The following is a 13947-nucleotide window of genomic DNA, read 5'->3' as shown; positions in this document are numbered from 1 at the left end:
ATGCCATGGGCTTCCAGGGGACGGACTGTCTCGTTGTGTTCCAAGTGCCGTCATGGGCTTGTCAGGGATGTCTCCTGGCTCTGACGGGGCTGCCACTTGGTGCGTACCAGAGAAGGCTTGCGGGCCCGTGTGTATGCACTGTGGTAGGTGACCCTTGTGGTGGGTGGCATGTCTGTTCCAGAGTGGTGGCGCCAAATGGTTCCCTTCCTGGTCCCTTGAAGAGGGCCACTGGCTCGGGACTGCGGGCCGGCCACCGCTGCTCATGGAGTCCTTAGGCGAACGTTGTCTCTGATCCTCTGCCCTCTGATCTTGGGCACGGAGTTTGCAAGGAGAAAGTGTACCTCCAGGCTGGTCCACTTTTCCTGGCACAGTTGGATCATTCCCCCTCGGAGGACTTTAGCCGTATCTGTGGAAGCCCGTGGGCGTGCCAGAGACGGGGGCTGTTGCTGTGACCCGAGGCGCACTGCCCCGGAGAGACGTGTAGCTTGGGAAACGTCCACGTCTCCTTGCGTGGAGTGCGTGTCCTAGTTTAAGTCTTGCTCTCGTCTTCCTGGGTGAAGCCAGCCTTTGAGCCATGGGAGGTCGTTTGTGGTGTAAGAGGTGTCGAAGAAGGCGTCAACGGTTGAAGCTGGTGGGTCGAGTTAGGCAAAGTCAAAATTCCTGCATGGCTGACCTCCCTGAGGCTCACTTCTCCCCGATGTGTGTGTAGTGTTCCAGGCACCTCTTGGGGGACTTGTTTTGAAGGCCCGGGGGTGCTGCTTTGGACGGGGCAGCCGTGTGTTGACCGATTCCCGGAAGGCCAGGTTCCAAAGAGCGGCCGGCTGTGGAAATGCCAGGGCCCTGGATGGGAATTTGCTCGAGGTTCAGTCGGGTTTTAGCGTGGGTCATGGTGGCCGTAGACCTCCACCTCCCGGCGGGTTTCCTGCTGGCCCGCGGTGGGCATTTCGTATTAGTTAGGTCGAAGAGGTACCTGGCCTGAAGTGGCGGGGCCACTCCAGATTGAGATGGGCTGCTTCTTCCCTATAGCCCGTGTCCCCGTGGTGGAGGCCCTCGAGTCGGCGGTTTAGTTACGGCGGTGGCCACTGCGTTCGCCTCAAGTGCGGTTCACGTGGGGCGGCTTGCGGGGACCCAAGGTCCAGCTAGCCTTAGCATCCGCAATCGGGCGGAGCGTGTGCCTGCTAGCGTCTCGTTTTCCGTTGGTCAGAAGGAGTGGCTGTGACAGAGGGAGTCTGGGGCCTAGTGGAGCAGCCTTCCCTAGAGGTCAGCCGCCTGACCAGTAGGGGTCAAAGTTGGCGTCGTTTCTTGGGAAGTCACCGGTCCTCCGCCGTCGTGTGGCAGGGCTTGAGGCCAGGGGGTCTGTGCGGAAGACGAGCCTTTTCAGGGGCTTCGGCCTCCGCACCCGAAGACACGCACACGCACCTAGCTGCACACCGTCCCGCCCTGGTGGTGTCACACACACACGCCTTCCGTCGTGGCTGAGGGAAAGAGGTAGAGGGCAGGAAGATGCAGGGCTTGCCCCGGGGGAATCCTTGGCCTGGATCTTGTTCCCTAAGACCCTGGCTACGTTTCTCAAGCAGCCATGTGATTTGTCTGCACTTCTCAGGTGGAATCTCCGTGCAAAGCTTGCCGTCGACCAGGAAGAGAAGAGCTGCCTGTCCTCCGTTGAGCGGAGATGCGAGGGAATCCCGGAAGAGGCGTGGCTTACGGTGCGCGCCGGCCCCGTGGATCGCTTAGGACGGTAAGAATTCCTTTGCGCCCAGCTGATGCCGTTGGCTTTAGGATTCGTGGAGCGGCCTTGGAGGCTTCTTGTCCGCGTGTCCCCAGGGGCATGCGGGGTCACGCTCTAAGGGTGGATGGAGAGTTCCCCTTGCTCGTTGGCTTGGATCCTGGATTCTCCAGGCTGCTGGCGGCCTCTGAGGTGATGGGCTCACCCGCTGCGCCACCCAGCCTCCCTTGTGACAACTTCCAGCTGCCCAGAAGGTGCTCGGATCGATGATGACTCCCTCAAATGCATTCCTTGGAAATCTGAACACAATGAGTGAGAACTCACTACCGTCGTTCTCATCGAAACTGAGGTCCAGCACCTTGTCTTCCCCAAGGTTGACAGGAGTGAGGGACAGCTTCTCGTTGATCACGCTCGTGCAGCCACCACCAGGGCGTCAGCGTCCTAGGGTCTCCCGTCTTTGCATCAGTAGTTTGACCGCTTTAGTTGGGCGTTCACGAATCGGAGGGGCTTGGTCGAATGGCCAGCCGCTGCTGGCGTGGCGGCCCGGTGGCATCCCAGTTGTAGAGTCGGAGAGGGTGGCGTTGCCACAGGCCCAGGGAGTTCCCGGCAGGGAGTATGTGTTGGCCAGGTTCTGGCTTGAGACGTAGCCCCGGGGGTCTGTGTCTCGAAGGCGAACGGCAGACTCTTCCCTGGTTTCTGGTCGGAGCCCCTGTTTCGGCCAGGCAAGTAGCAGTAGCTGTTCTTGCCTTGCTGCTCGGTGAGGAGGTTTGATCGGCCCGTGGGTTTGGGGGCGGGGTCCGAGGAACTAGGCCCCAGTGCTGCCGTTGGCAGCTCTTGTATTGCACCTCGTCACCCGGTCGACACAAAGGGGGCCCAAGATCGGCTGCGATGTGGACCCAGCACTGAGATCAAGACACTGTGGTGGCTGACGCGGTGGACAGGGAGGGTAGGGCACGGAGAGGACCGGTCGTAGCGTGATTCCACGGGCTTCCATAGGCTGTACCGCCTGGTTGTGTTCCAGCCTCTGCCGTGGGCTTGCCAGGGGTGCCGTTGGGCCCTAAGGGGGCTGCCGCCTGGTGCCTGCCAGGGAAGGCTTCGGGGTCCGTGAGGATGCGCTGAGGTAGAGGACCTTTACGGTAGGTGGCATCTCACTTCCTGAGGAGTGGCGCTCAGTGGTTCTCTTCCTGGTGCCTTGAAGAGATCGAGAGGCCCACGACTGCCCGCCAGCCACCTCTGCTCCACATTGCTTAGGCGAACGTTCTGTCTGCCCCTTTGCCCCCTCGGGCACGGAGCTTCCAAGGTGAAAGCGTTACTCCAGGAGAGTTTGCTTTTCCTGGGCCGGGTGGCTGACATCCTCCTGGCAGGGGTTGGGATTCCTTTGTGGAAGCCTGTGGGCGTGGCCGAGACCGAGAGTGCTGCGATCCTAGGCGCCCTGCCCCGGGGACAGACGTCTAGCGTGGAGGAGGACCACGTCTCCTTGTGTGGGAGCTGTGTCCTCGTTTGCTTGTTTGTCTTGTCTTCGTGGAGGAAGCGTTTGTCCTCTCTGTGAGATCGTCTGTGGTGTCAGGGGGCCAAAGGGAAGGGGTCAGAGGTTGAATGGGATGGGGTCGACTCATGCACGGTCAGAATTCCCTTAGGGCCGTCCCGCGTGAGGCTCCCTGGCCCTCGTGCAGCCGCAGTGTTGGGGGCTCCAACGAGGGGGACTTGTTTTGCAGGCGTGAGGATGCTGCTTGTTTGGAGCAGGCAGGCAGGGGCTTGAACGTTTCCTAGAAGGCCAGCAGGCCAGCCGGCAACCCGCTGGCTGTGGAAATGCCAGGTGCCAGGTGCCCGGGCGGGAATTTGCTGTGGTTTGAGTCGGGTTTTACCCTGGGTCGTGGTGGCTGAAGACCACCCGTTCCAGTGGGGTCTCCTGCCGGCCCGCTGAGGGCCTTTGGGCTTAGTGAGGCCAAACCGGAGCCCGGTCTGAAGTCGTTTGGCCACTTCAGTTGAAGACGGGCTGCTTGTGTTCTGCTGCCCGTGTCCCCGTGCGGCCAGCTTTCCTGTCAGTCATTTTGCTCTGCTGGCAGCCGCATTTCCGTCACGTGCGGTTCACCTGAGGCGGCTCGTGGGGACACGATGTCCACGTTGACATCACATCCACGGTCGGCGCGAGGCTGTCTGTAGCTTCTCGGTGCCCTTTGCTCAGAAGGAGTGGTTCTCAGAGAGGGAGCTCGTGGCCAATTTGAGCAGCCTCCAGAGGTCAAAGTTGGCGTTCCCGCTTTGGAAGTCACCGGTCTCCTGCATCGGGTGGTGGGGCACGAGGCCAGGCGTCTGTGCGGACGGCATGCTTTTTCAGGTGCCGAGGTCTCCGCACACGAACACACACGCACGGGCGCACGCGCGCACGCCCAGTCCTGCATACCTGCCTCCACTCGTGGTGTCACACACGCCTTCGGTCACCCGTAAGGGATAGAGGTAGAGGACAAGCAGATGGCAGGTGACCCCGGGGGAAACTCTGGCCTGGATCTTGTTATCTGACCCCCTGGGTACGTTTCTCAAGCAGGCGTGTGATGTCTCTACCCTTGTCAGGGGCAAGTGCCGTGCGAAGCTCGCTGCCGGCCACAGAGAGAGAAGACCTTCGTGTCCTTTGATGAGCCGAGGTGCGAGGGAACGGCGGAAGTAGTGTGGCCCAGGATGCGCACGGTGCCCGTGGGTGGCTCAGGACGGTAAGCCTTACGTTGTCGCCAGTTCTGCCTTTGGCCCTGGGCTCTCGTGGACCTGCCTTAGAGGCTGTCTGTCCGCGTGTCCCCAGTGGCATGCGGGCTCGTGCTCTAAGGGTGGATCGACTGTTCCTCTCGCTCGGTGGCTTGGCTCTGGATTCTCCAGGCTGCTGGCGGACTCGGAGGCGATGGGCTCACCCGCTGAGCCGGCCAGCCTGTCCTCTGACTTGTTCCAGGTTCCCAGAATGTGCTCGGATCGATGATGACTCCCTCATATGCATTCCTTGGAAAATCTGAACAAAATGAGTGAGAACTCACTACCGTCGTTCTCATCGAAACTGAGGTCCAGCACGTTGTCTTCCCCAGGGACGGCAGGAGTGAGGGACAGCTTCCCCTTGGTCACACTCGTCCAAACACCAGCCCAGGGCGTCAGCGTGTGAGAGCCTCTCGCCTTGGGGCTCGTTCCCTTCTCCGCATTCGTTGGGCGTCCGTCAATCGGAGGTCCTGGGTGAATGGCCTGGCTCTCGCACGGCGTGGCTGCCAGCTCGCATCCTAGGGTTAGGTGTCGGCGCTGGCGTAGGCCCCGTGAGCTCACGGCGTTGTGTCTGCGTGGGCCTGGTTCCCGCTTCAGACGAAACCCCTCGGGGGTCTGCGTCTCAGAGCTGAACAGCAGAAGTCCCCGTGGTTTCTGATTAGAGGCCCAGGCCAGACAGGGAGCCATTACCCCTTCACTGCCTTTTGGCTTGGTGAGGCAACCGGAGCGTCCGTCGGGGTTTGGGGCAGGCGGCAGAGTTCAGGCTAAGGCTGCGGTCCTGCAGGTGGAGTTCCTCTGCGTGACCCACTCGCCCGATCCTCACAAAGGCGCCCAAAGGTGGACTGTGCTGTGCACCTCACGCTTGTGTCAAGACACTGTGCCGGCTGATGGCTTGTACGGTGGGGGGAAGGGCACAGAGAGGACAGGTCCTAGTGTGATGCCATGGGCTTCCAGGGGACGGACTGTCTCGTTGTGTTCCAAGTGCCGTCATGGGCTTGTCAGGGATGTCTCCTGGCTCTGACGGGGCTGCCACTTGGTGCGTACCAGAGAAGGCTTGCGGGCCCGTGTGTATGCACTGTGGTAGGTGACCCTTGTGGTGGGTGGCATGTCTGTTCCAGAGTGGTGGCGCCAAATGGTTCCCTTCCTGGTCCCTTGAAGAGGGCCACTGGCTCGGGACTGCGGGCCAGCCACCGCTGCTCATGGAGTCCTTAGGCGAACGTTGTCTCTGATCCTCTGCCCTCTGATCTTGGGCACGGAGTTTGCAAGGAGAAAGTGTACCTCCAGGCTGGTCCACTTTTCCTGGCACAGTTGGATCATTCCCCCTCGGAGGACTTTAGCCGTATCTGTGGAAGCCCGTGGGCGTGCCAGAGACGGGGGCTGTTGCTGTGACCCGAGGCGCACTGCCCCGGAGAGACGTGTAGCTTGGGAAACGTCCACGTCTCCTTGCGTGGAGTGCGTGTCCTAGTTTAAGTCTTGCTCTCGTCTTCCTGGGTGAAGCCAGCCTTTGAGCCATGGGAGGTCGTTTGTGGTGTAAGAGGTGTCGAAGAAGGCGTCAACGGTTGAAGCTGGTGGGTCGAGTTAGGCAAAGTCAAAATTCCTGCATGGCTGACCTCCCTGAGGCTCACTTCTCCCCGATGTGTGTGTAGTGTTCCAGGCACCTCTTGGGGGACTTGTTTTGAAGGCCCGGGGGTGCTGCTTTGGACGGGGCAGCCGTGTGTTGACCGATTCCCGGAAGGCCAGGTTCCAAAGAGCGGCCGGCTGTGGAAATGCCAGGGCCCTGGATGGGAATTTGCTCGAGGTTCAGTCGGGTTTTAGCGTGGGTCATGGTGGCCGTAGACCTCCACCTCCCGGCGGGTTTCCTGCTGGCCCGCGGTGGGCATTTCGTATTAGTTAGGTCGAAGAGGTACCTGGCCTGAAGTGGCGGGGCCACTCCAGATTGAGATGGGCTGCTTCTTCCCTATAGCCCGTGTCCCCGTGGTGGAGGCCCTCGAGTCGGCGGTTTAGTTACGGCGGTGGCCACTGCGTTCGCCTCAAGTGCGGTTCACGTGGGGCGGCTTGCGGGGACCCAAGGTCCAGCTAGCCTTAGCATCCGCAATCGGGCGGAGCGTGTGCCTGCTAGCGTCTCGTTTTCCGTTGGTCAGAAGGAGTGGCTGTGACAGAGGGAGTCTGGGGCCTAGTGGAGCAGCCTTCCCTAGAGGTCAGCCGCCTGACCAGTAGGGGTCAAAGTTGGCGTCGTTTCTTGGGAAGTCACCGGTCCTCCGCCGTCGTGTGGCAGGGCTTGAGGCCAGGGGGTCTGTGCGGAAGACGAGCCTTTTCAGGGGCTTCGGCCTCCGCACCCGAAGACACGCACACGCACCTAGCTGCACACCGTCCCGCCCTGGTGGTGTCACACACACACGCCTTCCGTCGTGGCTGAGGGAAAGAGGTAGAGGGCAGGAAGATGCAGGGCTTGCCCCGGGGGAATCCTTGGCCTGGATCTTGTTCCCTAAGACCCTGGCTACGTTTCTCAAGCAGCCATGTGATTTGTCTGCACTTCTCAGGTGGAATCTCCGTGCAAAGCTTGCCGTCGACCAGGAAGAGAAGAGCTGCCTGTCCTCCGTTGAGCGGAGATGCGAGGGAATCCCGGAAGAGGCGTGGCTTACGGTGCGCGCCGGCCCCGTGGATCGCTTAGGACGGTAAGAATTCCTTTGCGCCCAGCTGATGCCGTTGGCTTTAGGATTCGTGGAGCGGCCTTGGAGGCTTCTTGTCCGCGTGTCCCCAGGGGCATGCGGGGTCACGCTCTAAGGGTGGATGGAGAGTTCCCCTTGCTCGTTGGCTTGGATCCTGGATTCTCCAGGCTGCTGGCGGCCTCTGAGGTGATGGGCTCACCCGCTGCGCCACCCAGCCTCCCTTGTGACAACTTCCAGCTGCCCAGAAGGTGCTCGGATCGATGATGACTCCCTCAAATGCATTCCTTGGAAATCTGAACACAATGAGTGAGAACTCACTACCGTCGTTCTCATCGAAACTGAGGTCCAGCACCTTGTCTTCCCCAAGGTTGACAGGAGTGAGGGACAGCTTCTCGTTGATCACGCTCGTGCAGCCACCACCAGGGCGTCAGCGTCCTAGGGTCTCCCGTCTTTGCATCAGTAGTTTGACCGCTTTAGTTGGGCGTTCACGAATCGGAGGGGCTTGGTCGAATGGCCAGCCGCTGCTGGCGTGGCGGCCCGGTGGCATCCCAGTTGTAGAGTCGGAGAGGGTGGCGTTGCCACAGGCCCAGGGAGTTCCCGGCAGGGAGTATGTGTTGGCCAGGTTCTGGCTTGAGACGTAGCCCCGGGGGTCTGTGTCTCGAAGGCGAACGGCAGACTCTTCCCTGGTTTCTGGTCGGAGCCCCTGTTTCGGCCAGGCAAGTAGCAGTAGCTGTTCTTGCCTTGCTGCTCGGTGAGGAGGTTTGATCGGCCCGTGGGTTTGGGGGCGGGGTCCGAGGAACTAGGCCCCAGTGCTGCCGTTGGCAGCTCTTGTATTGCACCTCGTCACCCGGTCGACACAAAGGGGGCCCAAGATCGGCTGCGATGTGGACCCAGCACTGAGATCAAGACACTGTGGTGGCTGACGCGGTGGACAGGGAGGGTAGGGCACGGAGAGGACCGGTCGTAGCGTGATTCCACGGGCTTCCATAGGCTGTACCGCCTGGTTGTGTTCCAGCCTCTGCCGTGGGCTTGCCAGGGGTGCCGTTGGGCCCTAAGGGGGCTGCCGCCTGGTGCCTGCCAGGGAAGGCTTCGGGGTCCGTGAGGATGCGCTGAGGTAGAGGACCTTTACGGTAGGTGGCATCTCACTTCCTGAGGAGTGGCGCTCAGTGGTTCTCTTCCTGGTGCCTTGAAGAGATCGAGAGGCCCACGACTGCCCGCCAGCCACCTCTGCTCCACATTGCTTAGGCGAACGTTCTGTCTGCCCCTTTGCCCCCTCGGGCACGGAGCTTCCAAGGTGAAAGCGTTACTCCAGGAGAGTTTGCTTTTCCTGGGCCGGGTGGCTGACATCCTCCTGGCAGGGGTTGGGATTCCTTTGTGGAAGCCTGTGGGCGTGGCCGAGACCGAGAGTGCTGCGATCCTAGGCGCCCTGCCCCGGGGACAGACGTCTAGCGTGGAGGAGGACCACGTCTCCTTGTGTGGGAGCTGTGTCCTCGTTTGCTTGTTTGTCTTGTCTTCGTGGAGGAAGCGTTTGTCCTCTCTGTGAGATCGTCTGTGGTGTCAGGGGGCCAAAGGGAAGGGGTCAGAGGTTGAATGGGATGGGGTCGACTCATGCACAGTCAGAATTCCCTTAGGGCCGTCCCGCGTGAGGCTCCCTGGCCCTCGTGCAGCCGCAGTGTTGGGGGCTCCAACGAGGGGGACTTGTTTTGCAGGCGTGAGGATGCTGCTTGTTTGGAGCAGGCAGGCAGGGGCTTGAACGTTTCCTAGAAGGCCAGCAGGCCAGCCGGCAACCCGCTGGCTGTGGAAATGCCAGGTGCCAGGTGCCCGGGCGGGAATTTGCTGTGGTTTGAGTCGGGTTTTACCCTGGGTCGTGGTGGCTGAAGACCACCCGTTCCAGTGGGGTCTCCTGCCGGCCCGCTGAGGGCCTTTGGGCTTAGTGAGGCCAAACCGGAGCCCGGTCTGAAGTCGTTTGGCCACTTCAGTTGAAGACGGGCTGCTTGTGTTCTGCTGCCCGTGTCCCCGTGCGGCCAGCTTTCCTGTCAGTCATTTTGCTCTGCTGGCAGCCGCATTTCCGTCACGTGCGGTTCACCTGAGGCGGCTCGTGGGGACACGATGTCCACGTTGACATCACATCCACGGTCGGCGCGAGGCTGTCTGTAGCTTCTCGGTGCCCTTTGCTCAGAAGGAGTGGTTCTCAGAGAGGGAGCTCGTGGCCAATTTGAGCAGCCTCCAGAGGTCAAAGTTGGCGTTCCCGCTTTGGAAGTCACCGGTCTCCTGCATCGGGTGGTGGGGCACGAGGCCAGGCGTCTGTGCGGACGGCATGCTTTTTCAGGTGCCGAGGTCTCCGCACACGAACACACACGCACGGGCGCACGCGCGCACGCCCAGTCCTGCATACCTGCCTCCACTCGTGGTGTCACACACGCCTTCGGTCACCCGTAAGGGATAGAGGTAGAGGACAAGCAGATGGCAGGTGACCCCGGGGGAAACTCTGGCCTGGATCTTGTTATCTGACCCCCTGGGTACGTTTCTCAAGCAGGCGTGTGATGTCTCTACCCTTGTCAGGGGCAAGTGCCGTGCGAAGCTCGCTGCCGGCCACAGAGAGAGAAGACCTTCGTGTCCTTTGATGAGCCGAGGTGCGAGGGAACGGCGGAAGTAGTGTGGCCCAGGATGCGCACGGTGCCCGTGGGTGGCTCAGGACGGTAAGCCTTACGTTGTCGCCAGTTCTGCCTTTGGCCCTGGGCTCTCGTGGACCTGCCTTAGAGGCTGTCTGTCCGCGTGTCCCCAGTGGCATGCGGGCTCGTGCTCTAAGGGTGGATCGACTGTTCCTCTCGCTCGGTGGCTTGGCTCTGGATTCTCCAGGCTGCTGGCGGACTCGGAGGCGATGGGCTCACCCGCTGAGCCGGCCAGCCTGTCCTCTGACTTGTTCCAGGTTCCCAGAATGTGCTCGGATCGATGATGACTCCCTCATATGCATTCCTTGGAAAATCTGAACAAAATGAGTGAGAACTCACTACCGTCGTTCTCATCGAAACTGAGGTCCAGCACGTTGTCTTCCCCAGGGACGGCAGGAGTGAGGGACAGCTTCCCCTTGGTCACACTCGTCCAAACACCAGCCCAGGGCGTCAGCGTGTGAGAGCCTCTCGCCTTGGGGCTCGTTCCCTTCTCCGCATTCGTTGGGCGTCCGTCAATCGGAGGTCCTGGGTGAATGGCCTGGCTCTCGCACGGCGTGGCTGCCAGCTCGCATCCTAGGGTTAGGTGTCGGCGCTGGCGTAGGCCCCGTGAGCTCACGGCGTTGTGTCTGCGTGGGCCTGGTTCCCGCTTCAGACGAAACCCCTCGGGGGTCTGCGTCTCAGAGCTGAACAGCAGAAGTCCCCGTGGTTTCTGATTAGAGGCCCAGGCCAGACAGGGAGCCATTACCCCTTCACTGCCTTTTGGCTTGGTGAGGCAACCGGAGCGTCCGTCGGGGTTTGGGGCAGGCGGCAGAGTTCAGGCTAAGGCTGCGGTCCTGCAGGTGGAGTTCCTCTGCGTGACCCACTCGCCCGATCCTCACAAAGGCGCCCAAAGGTGGACTGTGCTGTGCACCTCACGCTTGTGTCAAGACACTGTGCCGGCTGATGGCTTGTACGGTGGGGGGAAGGGCACAGAGAGGACAGGTCCTAGTGTGATGCCATGGGCTTCCAGGGGACGGACTGTCTCGTTGTGTTCCAAGTGCCGTCATGGGCTTGTCAGGGATGTCTCCTGGCTCTGACGGGGCTGCCACTTGGTGCGTACCAGAGAAGGCTTGCGGGCCCGTGTGTATGCACTGTGGTAGGTGACCCTTGTGGTGGGTGGCATGTCTGTTCCAGAGTGGTGGCGCCAAATGGTTCCCTTCCTGGTCCCTTGAAGAGGGCCACTGGCTCGGGACTGCGGGCCAGCCACCGCTGCTCATGGAGTCCTTAGGCGAACGTTGTCTCTGATCCTCTGCCCTCTGATCTTGGGCACGGAGTTTGCAAGGAGAAAGTGTACCTCCAGGCTGGTCCACTTTTCCTGGCACAGTTGGATCATTCCCCCTCGGAGGACTTTAGCCGTATCTGTGGAAGCCCGTGGGCGTGCCAGAGACGGGGGCTGTTGCTGTGACCCGAGGCGCACTGCCCCGGAGAGACGTGTAGCTTGGGAAACGTCCACGTCTCCTTGCGTGGAGTGCGTGTCCTAGTTTAAGTCTTGCTCTCGTCTTCCTGGGTGAAGCCAGCCTTTGAGCCATGGGAGGTCGTTTGTGGTGTAAGAGGTGTCGAAGAAGGCGTCAACGGTTGAAGCTGGTGGGTCGAGTTAGGCAAAGTCAAAATTCCTGCATGGCTGACCTCCCTGAGGCTCACTTCTCCCCGATGTGTGTGTAGTGTTCCAGGCACCTCTTGGGGGACTTGTTTTGAAGGCCCGGGGGTGCTGCTTTGGACGGGGCAGCCGTGTGTTGACCGATTCCCGGAAGGCCAGGTTCCAAAGAGCGGCCGGCTGTGGAAATGCCAGGGCCCTGGATGGGAATTTGCTCGAGGTTCAGTCGGGTTTTAGCGTGGGTCATGGTGGCCGTAGACCTCCACCTCCCGGCGGGTTTCCTGCTGGCCCGCGGTGGGCATTTCGTATTAGTTAGGTCGAAGAGGTACCTGGCCTGAAGTGGCGGGGCCACTCCAGATTGAGATGGGCTGCTTCTTCCCTATAGCCCGTGTCCCCGTGGTGGAGGCCCTCGAGTCGGCGGTTTAGTTACGGCGGTGGCCACTGCGTTCGCCTCAAGTGCGGTTCACGTGGGGCGGCTTGCGGGGACCCAAGGTCCAGCTAGCCTTAGCATCCGCAATCGGGCGGAGCGTGTGCCTGCTAGCGTCTCGTTTTCCGTTGGTCAGAAGGAGTGGCTGTGACAGAGGGAGTCTGGGGCCTAGTGGAGCAGCCTTCCCTAGAGGTCAGCCGCCTGACCAGTAGGGGTCAAAGTTGGCGTCGTTTCTTGGGAAGTCACCGGTCCTCCGCCGTCGTGTGGCAGGGCTTGAGGCCAGGGGGTCTGTGCGGAAGACGAGCCTTTTCAGGGGCTTCGGCCTCCGCACCCGAAGACACGCACACGCACCTAGCTGCACACCGTCCCGCCCTGGTGGTGTCACACACACACGCCTTCCGTCGTGGCTGAGGGAAAGAGGTAGAGGGCAGGAAGATGCAGGGCTTGCCCCGGGGGAATCCTTGGCCTGGATCTTGTTCCCTAAGACCCTGGCTACGTTTCTCAAGCAGCCATGTGATTTGTCTGCACTTCTCAGGTGGAATCTCCGTGCAAAGCTTGCCGTCGACCAGGAAGAGAAGAGCTGCCTGTCCTCCGTTGAGCGGAGATGCGAGGGAATCCCGGAAGAGGCGTGGCTTACGGTGCGCGCCGGCCCCGTGGATCGCTTAGGACGGTAAGAATTCCTTTGCGCCCAGCTGATGCCGTTGGCTTTAGGATTCGTGGAGCGGCCTTGGAGGCTTCTTGTCCGCGTGTCCCCAGGGGCATGCGGGGTCACGCTCTAAGGGTGGATGGAGAGTTCCCCTTGCTCGTTGGCTTGGATCCTGGATTCTCCAGGCTGCTGGCGGCCTCTGAGGTGATGGGCTCACCCGCTGCGCCACCCAGCCTCCCTTGTGACAACTTCCAGCTGCCCAGAAGGTGCTCGGATCGATGATGACTCCCTCAAATGCATTCCTTGGAAATCTGAACACAATGAGTGAGAACTCACTACCGTCGTTCTCATCGAAACTGAGGTCCAGCACCTTGTCTTCCCCAAGGTTGACAGGAGTGAGGGACAGCTTCTCGTTGATCACGCTCGTGCAGCCACCACCAGGGCGTCAGCGTCCTAGGGTCTCCCGTCTTTGCATCAGTAGTTTGACCGCTTTAGTTGGGCGTTCACGAATCGGAGGGGCTTGGTCGAATGGCCAGCCGCTGCTGGCGTGGCGGCCCGGTGGCATCCCAGTTGTAGAGTCGGAGAGGGTGGCGTTGCCACAGGCCCAGGGAGTTCCCGGCAGGGAGTATGTGTTGGCCAGGTTCTGGCTTGAGACGTAGCCCCGGGGGTCTGTGTCTCGAAGGCGAACGGCAGACTCTTCCCTGGTTTCTGGTCGGAGCCCCTGTTTCGGCCAGGCAAGTAGCAGTAGCTGTTCTTGCCTTGCTGCTCGGTGAGGAGGTTTGATCGGCCCGTGGGTTTGGGGGCGGGGTCCGAGGAACTAGGCCCCAGTGCTGCCGTTGGCAGCTCTTGTATTGCACCTCGTCACCCGGTCGACACAAAGGGGGCCCAAGATCGGCTGCGATGTGGACCCAGCACTGAGATCAAGACACTGTGGTGGCTGACGCGGTGGACAGGGAGGGTAGGGCACGGAGAGGACCGGTCGTAGCGTGATTCCACGGGCTTCCATAGGCTGTACCGCCTGGTTGTGTTCCAGCCTCTGCCGTGGGCTTGCCAGGGGTGCCGTTGGGCCCTAAGGGGGCTGCCGCCTGGTGCCTGCCAGGGAAGGCTTCGGGGTCCGTGAGGATGCGCTGAGGTAGAGGACCTTTACGGTAGGTGGCATCTCACTTCCTGAGGAGTGGCGCTCAGTGGTTCTCTTCCTGGTGCCTTGAAGAGATCGAGAGGCCCACGACTGCCCGCCAGCCACCTCTGCTCCACATTGCTTAGGCGAACGTTCTGTCTGCCCCTTTGCCCCCTCGGGCACGGAGCTTCCAAGGTGAAAGCGTTACTCCAGGAGAGTTTGCTTTTCCTGGGCCGGGTGGCTGACATCCTCCTGGCAGGGGTTGGGATTCCTTTGTGGAAGCCTGTGGGCGTGGCCGAGACCGAGAGTGCTGCGATCCTAGGC

The 13947-nt window shown here is 61.1% G+C and overlaps 5 non-coding genes across 5 annotated transcripts; all 5 read left to right on the top strand.

Annotated features, from left to right (window-relative positions):
• The first annotated feature begins 1986 nt into the window (after window positions 1-1986).
• LOC131406609 (small nucleolar RNA SNORD116) lies at window positions 1987-2079 on the top strand. The gene has a single exon (XR_009220244.1). It is a non-coding gene; the product is annotated as a small nucleolar RNA SNORD116 (small nucleolar RNA).
• Window positions 2080-4678: 2599 nt separating this feature from the next.
• On the top strand, window positions 4679-4772 carry LOC131406555 (small nucleolar RNA SNORD116). Its single transcript, XR_009220195.1, has one exon. It is a non-coding gene; the product is annotated as a small nucleolar RNA SNORD116 (small nucleolar RNA).
• Window positions 4773-7382: 2610 nt separating this feature from the next.
• Window positions 7383-7475, top strand: LOC131406608 (small nucleolar RNA SNORD116). Its single transcript, XR_009220243.1, has one exon. It is a non-coding gene; the product is annotated as a small nucleolar RNA SNORD116 (small nucleolar RNA).
• A 2599-nt stretch (window positions 7476-10074) lies between these two features.
• On the top strand, window positions 10075-10168 carry LOC131406554 (small nucleolar RNA SNORD116). The gene has a single exon (XR_009220194.1). It is a non-coding gene; the product is annotated as a small nucleolar RNA SNORD116 (small nucleolar RNA).
• A 2610-nt stretch (window positions 10169-12778) lies between these two features.
• LOC131406606 (small nucleolar RNA SNORD116) lies at window positions 12779-12871 on the top strand. Its single transcript, XR_009220241.1, has one exon. It is a non-coding gene; the product is annotated as a small nucleolar RNA SNORD116 (small nucleolar RNA).
• Window positions 12872-13947: the final 1076 nt, after the last annotated feature.

The sequence above is a fragment of the Diceros bicornis genome, chromosome 5 (genome assembly GCF_020826845.1).
Source record: "Diceros bicornis minor isolate mBicDic1 chromosome 5, mDicBic1.mat.cur, whole genome shotgun sequence".
Classification (NCBI taxonomy): domain Eukaryota; kingdom Metazoa; phylum Chordata; class Mammalia; order Perissodactyla; family Rhinocerotidae; genus Diceros; species Diceros bicornis.
The sequence above is the reverse complement of the archived record's forward strand: the minus strand, read 5'-3'. Positions and strand labels throughout refer to the sequence as shown.